The following is an 8,037-nucleotide window of genomic DNA, read 5'->3' on the forward strand; positions in this document are numbered from 1 at the left end:
GGCCCCTCCCTCTCAGTGCCCACTGGAAAAACCTGAAATGGGGAATGGCTCAGCTCATGGTCAGCACAGACTGCCCACACGGATGGACTTGTCCCCCACTGTGAAAGCAACACTCACAACTACTGAATGCTCTTAAATGAGACATGCTTTCCTTGCAATGTCCTGTTCCATCTCTTATTCCTATCCCGATTTTACAGGTAGCTTAGACATATGAACCAACTAGCCCAGGATCACACATCACATAAACAGCAAAGCCCAGTCATGACCCCAGGCAGTCTGCCACCAGGTGGCCACTGAGCAACACTATCTTTTGTGCACAAAGGCAAGTGAAAGTAGAATGTCTTAGTAGCTCTCGCTTTGTCCAAGATGGGAAGGAGGGAAGGAAAACTAAAGGGTAAATGTCCCCTTGTTGTTCTGTCATGGAGCTTACCAACTTGTACTCAGAGCACACAGCTCTAAAATAGGTGAGGTGGTGTACGTGTGTGAGCGAGTTTCCACCATCAGATGGTCATGTCACCCACACGTCTAGGAGTTTCTTTCTAATGGCCTGGCTTTGTTCATCCCCAGATGTTTGCCTAACAGCCTCTCTTCCCTGCAGGCAGACGTGGGCTTCCACAGCAGGACTGCCTGGGCCTAGTTCCCTTTTCTTTCTTACCCTGGCTGGTTCCACCCTTCATTCCTGTGCTCTTATTATCCTTAAGGAATCTTACTACCTACCTCTATCCATAGAGTATACTTAGGGAATGGGATTGGCATTCTCTTTATTTAGGTAATCTTGAGATTTGGTGGCTTTGGGGAAGAACACATGGATTTAAACAATATCCTGTGCTGATGAGATGTCAAGAGAGCCAGCACAGGCTTCTAGGAATTTCTCTCATGCTAACGGGCCAGTGTGGTTTATCTCAAGATGCCTAAAATCCACCCTGAATGAGATGTGGAAAGAGGTTTTTAATTTCCACAAAGGGCGATTTTATACTATACCTCTTCTCAAGCCTACCCTTTTCCTAAGAGATACTGCATACATGATCTGTGAATGTGCAGAAGGCTGTTGGATGTTCCTTTTCTGGGTAATCCGTCTTGTCTGTAATCTTTGGCCTTACAAAGGCCAGGACACCCCTCTGTCTGCTGGAATGGTAATACGGTAGTTCCCTGACAAGAAAGTGAAGAGCAGTCGCGCCATCTGGGAGTTGGCCTGCTGTTCTCTGGCACACAAACAATTTTGCAGAACATCAACATCACACAGTGCCATCCTGTGTTCAGGATGGATCAAGACCAAATTCAAGGCCACTCTGTAATCATGTCTGAGCACAGACAAAAATATGAATACTGTCCAATTGGGTCCCAAACTAAACAAACAGACTCTTCGCTTGGCTCCTGTGAGTGACTGCTGCTTCTTTACAAATTACACCTTTAGTCTCCCTCTAGTCTTCCCCCTTTCCAGATACAATTCAAGATATGCAATCATAGAATCATTCCTGCTTCCTGGCAGCATCCAATCCCAAGCAAAGCCCTCCTTCTTAAACCCTCCCCATAATCACCTAGCACAAGCTCAAATCTGATAAATCCTTTCCATCGCCCTCTTACTGAGACACCCCACCGTTCCCCATGGTGTATGTTCTCTTTCACTGCAATGAGGGATGGACCCATCTTCCTCAACTACAGGTGTATACCTGGTGGTCTTTGGCTGAAAGGGATTGTCACTGAGGATGCCCAGCTCGAGCTGTAGTCACTCTATCATCCATCACCAATTACAGTGAAGCAAGACCAGCCAGTGGTTCAAGACAAAGTGAGCCACTTATCTCCATCAGAAAGAACACTGGATCAGTCAAAGGAATATCTAATATCTAAACTATATGAGCGTTTTGGCCCACAGGGATTAAAAGCTCGTAGAAAATATTTCTGACAAGTCTCTTTCTCTTAGTGTCTTAGCAATTCTCCCTCTTTATAATTAAAGAACTAAAGTATTGTCTACTTCAACAAAAGTAAATAGTCTGAATTGGAACAGATGATGCTAATCTGAGATTTGGGAAAGTAGATACAATTTTAATTTTTTCTTGTCATCTCTATTAGTTATGGTAATGCAAACTGTTATCATACAAAAAACCTGCAATATCACTTGGCAAGCAACATAGAGATTTACTTCTCATTTTCCTGATTGGCAAGTGGCTGTCTTTCATCCAGTGATCCAGGGACTAAGACTCCCTCCACCTTTTGACTATACCATATTTCATATGTTGCTTCCAGGTGTTCACACAAAAGAAGATAGACCATGGAAGACCATGCATGGGCGTTTCATGGCCTAAGCCTGGAAATGGCACACACGATGTTTGCCCATTTTCCATTAGCCACAACTCAGGTATATGACCACATCTTAACACAAGGGATTTTGGGAAAGATAGTCTAGTTAAGGGCCCAGGAGAAGGAAGAAGCAGCACAGCTGGGCTACAGTTTCACCAGATAATTATGAATAGACAACAATGAAGTTAATAACCCTGCCATGGAACACTCACTGAAAGGGAAATTGTTCTTTGTCCTTTAGCTTATCTCGCTGCACTACTCCCTGCATAACCAAGATAAAGACACTTACAGGATGACTCTGTAACACTTCAGAAGAGGATATCAGAGTTTTCCAAATGGTCCTTTTCTCCTGCTAGTCGTGTGGAGAGTTACACCAGCCTGGATCTCACAGAAAGTCATTAAACATGTCAATGTGATTTGACTGACTCTCTGCTGGTTTTGGCTTCGTATAGGTGGTCTAAAAAATAGTAGGAATAGCAGGAACATGAGAACAATTCAGACGAATTATGTGCATTTTGATTGGATTTTATCTTATTTTTTGGCAGCTGACTGATATGGGGATCCGAACACTTGGCCTACGTGTTATATCACCACACTCTAACCACCTGAGCTAACCTGCCAGCCCTCGATTTACACTTTGACAGCCACACATCATAGAGTACTAGAGACCCCAGTGGCCCCATCACATTCTCTGACTAGGTGCACACATTCCTCTACTGACCAGTTCAAACACCATTGTCTGAACCCCTGATGGTGAACAGTAATGATCATCAAATTGTCAGTACATCTGTGTAGGCTCCACTATAGTCTTGCTTGGCAGTAATACAAATGCTGCCAGAGGATGTAAACAACATGCACTTATCCTTACACACCAATGCCTCAAACTCCGGAGGGAACCATTCTGCCTACCGCAACCCCACAGAGGAAGACCTAGCCAACTGCAGCCTCACCTGCAACCTTATTCTTCCACAGATTGTCAGTGGCTCTCTATGGGGTTCCTTTGGGCATCAACCACTGACCCTGGTCCTAGGAGCTTCCATTGCAGATGTCCGTGGAACCACCTGGCTGGGTGCATTTGACAGTAACCAGTTTGACAACAGTGTCTGAATTTTTCCACAAAAATATACATCCCTGTTCTCCACTGGTCTTTCCACAACGTCTGAATGTCATCAGAAGGTCCCGTTATCCTCTATCTCTTAGGCCGCATTGACCCCAACAGTAAACATGCATATCAAAACTGCTTCTCACAAACATCGTGTTAGCTGCCAAAACGGAGCACATATTCATTATCAAAGCAGAAACAGTTCTCCCTCTCTCCAAGTTTCATTTTCACCAAGATGGAACACAGCCAATTTCACTGGGCCTGAAAGGAATGAAAATTGCCTGGCGATACCTCTACTATATAAGCATATGCTTTTCTGAAAAGCCCTAGAACTCTGCGGACAAATGCCAGAGGAGCCTCCCAGCCTGGACCAAACCACAACAGAGCACCTGCTGCCTCAAAGCACCATGAGGTAAAGGCTTTCTCTGCTTTCCCAACCTTATTTCTGTGCACTTTGAAATTCCAAACCTGTCCTTATGGACCATTTCCTTCTCCTAGGGGAGCTGTCTCACTCACGGTTCTGACTCTGATAGGCACCCTCAAGCAGGTAATGGAGGAGAGTGTACTAGAGGGGCTATTTAAGAGGCTGTGGGCTAAGTTCAGGAAAATCAACAGCAGATGATACTAAATAGGAGCTGGGGGAGGGCTAACAATGGTGGTAACATGACACCCCTAGGCCTACCGGGGCAAGAGGAAAGAGTGGTCCCCAGACCTGCAGAGACCTCTACCTGTGGCTGTAGGGGAGGGGCTTCTCTAAAGGTTTTTGGTGAAAAACTCAACCACTGCCAAGTGAGCATGGTGGGAGCTTAGGCATTAACACCACCAGCCTCACCTCCTCCTGCACTCTGATTTCTGACTGTTGCCTTCCGGTGGGCTAAACCCAAAAGAAAGTGAAAACTCAGAGAGGTCCAGGTAATGAAGTCCATAAACTCAGCTTCCCCGAGCACAGAGCATAGTGAAGAAGGCAGGAAAGTTGATCCAAATGGGCAAGATGAAAATATATGCACAGAGGTGAGTTTTCTAACTGTCTTCTTACTGAGTTTGCTTTATAAGAGCAGCAGTGCTCTTAAGCGAAGGAAGAAGAAAGGGATCTTAATTCCAAAGGAGATGTCATTTCAGTAGCACTTTCTAATGCAGTGAGAATTATCCAAAGGGTACTTATTGAGTGTTCACGACAGAGGCTTGCGCCTAGAGGGGAGGCTGACATGGGGAGCAGTCAGGGAAAGAGCATTTAGATATTTTCAGGCTTTAAAATGGGAAGGAGAAGAAGCTATGTTCTAAAAGTCTTTTTTTCTGTTCTTACTGATACCAAGTCAAAGTTTTGGGATTACTGTGAAACTGAAATGGTGACTACTAAAAAATTTGCTTTTCACCGAATCAACTGTTCTCAAAGTGTGGTACCCTGACCCGCAGCATCAGCATCATCCGAAAACGTGTTAGCAATGCACATGCACAGGCCCCACCTTAGACCTGCCTACTCAGAAACATCAGAGTGGGGCCCATCCATCTGTGTGTTGTAAGTCTTCCAGGTGATCACGTTGCATGCTAAAGTTTGAAAAACCACTATACTAGATGTTAGAAGATGGGAAATCTTATTGCGGTTGTGAAGTGTTGGTTCTAAAAAATAGGTATTCCTTTCTTGCTGGTTTGGTTAGAACCGGTGAAATACAGAAAATATTTTCTACTGAAAAGCATTCTGACATGATACAGTTCTCCCACTGGATGTCCCATTGAGTGGGAGAGGAAGAGTTTTCAGTAAAAGGGGCCCCGCTTCTAGGATCTCTCCTCCAGTAAACACCTATACCTGTCTTGAGAAGAAATTGTAAGTGAGGGATTACAAAGGAGTTTACCCCAAGAGTATCCAGTCTCTCTTTTTAATATAATGGGCCCGTGGCCATACAATGATGTGAGCTTTGTCCACAGCTGTGGAGCTGACAGAAAGCAGGCTCACCCTCTCCCCAGCCTTGGCAGCTAGGCTACCCGAGAGGTTTTGCAATGGCCTGTGCCTGTGTTTCTAGAGTCCCCTGGTCGGGGTGGCCTAAGGGGGCTCTGGACTATTCCAGAATGAAGAAAACCCATGTTGAGATACTCCTGATCCCAGTGGTACAGAGACAGAGGAGCAGGGTGAGCTCTTCTTTCCATTTATGCGCGTTGATCAAAAATACAAGCAGCTGAAGGGAAGAGGATCTACACACAGGCCTGGCTACTTGTGGTTACAATTGCCCACCTGCCATATGCACAGAGGGGTTAAGTCACCACACACAAATACACATACTCGTAATTGGATAATAATACATACACTGCTAATGACAGCACTCTCTGTGTGCTTACTAGGTAACAGGAGGACTTTAGGTTCTTAGCATTCCTCTTTTAGAGAGTAAGGACACCTCTCTGATGGCATTCTATCTCATAGTCTTCCCAGGACCAAGAGGAAAGAAAAGATGACGCATGTTGATGAACAACTACCTATAAGAAAGAACAATAATTCTCCTCTGGCAAGTTGGCAGGACAGCCCTGTAAGGCTGTTCCAAGTGTGCGCTGGAAGTTTTGCAATCTTGGTGAGGGCTCAAATCTGGAATATCACCTATCGATGCACCTATCAATGCAGGTCACCCTGGCCCTGATTAGATCACTCAGAAGGAGGGACTCTTTCTACTGATGGCTGGATCAGCAGCTGAGGTGCCTGAGATTATGCTACAAAGTTAGAAAGCCTGGAATGGATCATCCACAAATATTCTAGCAGCTCTAGAGCAATGGCAGTCTGTGCGGATGATTTTCCCTGGGCAGTGTCTGCTCTCATCATACCACGGACTGCAGTAGGCAAAGTGGAGCATTTGGGTCAGAAGCTCTTCCTGATTCCATCTCCTTTAGAAGTGGAGGCTATTTTGAGTGAGGAATACTGATTTTATTCACTCCTGATCTCACCCCATGTTCACAACCATCACATTCAAACCCGCACCCACATCCACACAGGCACGTGCACAAGTTTCATTAGACAATATTTCCGGACCACGGTTGGGTGGTAAAAAGAAAGGTTTCTGGAGCTCCTGACCTCAGCAGTCAACCAAGCAGTCCTGCCGTAAAGCAAGAACAAACTCAGTGTCAGGATGGCATCTTCCATAGACTCAGGCCTGCGGAGGATGGCTTGGGAGTGTATGCAGGAATGCACTCAAGAAAAATCCAAGATCTATGGGGAGATTATGAGGTGGAGATGTTGACGGAAATGAGAGGACTCTATGGAGCCAGCAGCTGTATTCTCAGAGGCAATAAATAGTAAGATACTCTGTAAGCCTGAGTATCCTCTACCTCACTTGACAGTTATCTTTTGCGAATTTTGCCTTTCCCTTTATTTTCAAAAGGGAATGTTCTATAGTCTTTTTTGTGATGAGGTTATGGTTAAATATTTTGAGTCAGGATGATGGGATTTATATGAAACTTGCTTTCTGCTATACATTGTCATATATAGCATCAAAGGAAATTTATAAAGGTCCCCTCCAGAATCTTTCTTGGGCCTAAAGGGTAGAAAACATGTCACATATAGAATGTAAGACAATTAGTTGAGAACGCAGAGGCAAATATACTTACATAGGATGTGAGGGCCACTTTTTTTTCACTATTAGAGACAAAATTCTTTTGGCTCCCTTATGTTCTTAGAGGAAGACTAGAACTTCAGCTGCACTATATAAAACAGTAAAATAATGGAAAGACAACTTCTGGTCCCTTCAACCTTTTTATACTGTCTTCTCCATGCGTAGCTGAGAAGGTTATAGACTGACCTGCATCCAGTTCAATCTCATTCCACTTTTCAGTCCATTCTTTGGCCAAGCATGAAGATCATACCAACATGTTTTTTTTTCTTTTGCCTACAGCCTTCTCTCTCAGTAATTCACCTCTTGCGAGCTCAGATTAAAAAAAAAAAATCTTTATTACTGTTAGAGGGAGCAGGACTGAGGCCATGTTGGGACCTGAAACTGCCTGGGCTGCAGGAGGTGGGAGGGAGGAGATTTTAAAAGGAACAGTTTTTTGTTTTGTTTTGTTTTGTTTTGTTTTGTTTCACCTCTCTTTCTTCCCATCCCCGACTTTCTATTACTAATAGAAAAACAAAGCAGTTGAGAAGCTAATTGGTACTTTGCAAAACTAACAGTTTTTCTTTGAGACTTGTTCAAAGTAGGCAAATCTATGGAGACAGAAAATAGATTACTGATTGCCTAAGGCTGGGGAGGAAGGGTAAAAGGACTGGGGGATGACAGCTGAGGAATGCAGGGTTTCTTTGTGGGGTAATGAGAACGTTTTAAAATTGATTGTGGTGATGATTGGACAGCTCTGTGAACATACTGAAATCTATTGAATTGTACACTTTAAAGGGGTGAATTGTATGATACATGAATTATATTTCAATACAACTGACAGAAAAATGAGAACTCTTCTTCCAAAGGCATATAAAGAAAGCTTTTTTTGTCACCTGTTTTTACCTCTACGTTTCTTTTTATTGTGTTGTGCCATTCTCATTACTAGAATTTTAAATACTGCTATTTTTTTTGTAACTAAACAGATACGTTGGATAAATTCTACATTTTATTTTCCAAATAGAGTAAGGTACAAAAATCTGGTCCCATCTGAATTTACATTTAAATATC

This window comes from Cynocephalus volans, chromosome 7 (genome assembly GCF_027409185.1).
Source record: "Cynocephalus volans isolate mCynVol1 chromosome 7, mCynVol1.pri, whole genome shotgun sequence".
Classification (NCBI taxonomy): Eukaryota; Metazoa; Chordata; class Mammalia; order Dermoptera; family Cynocephalidae; genus Cynocephalus; species Cynocephalus volans.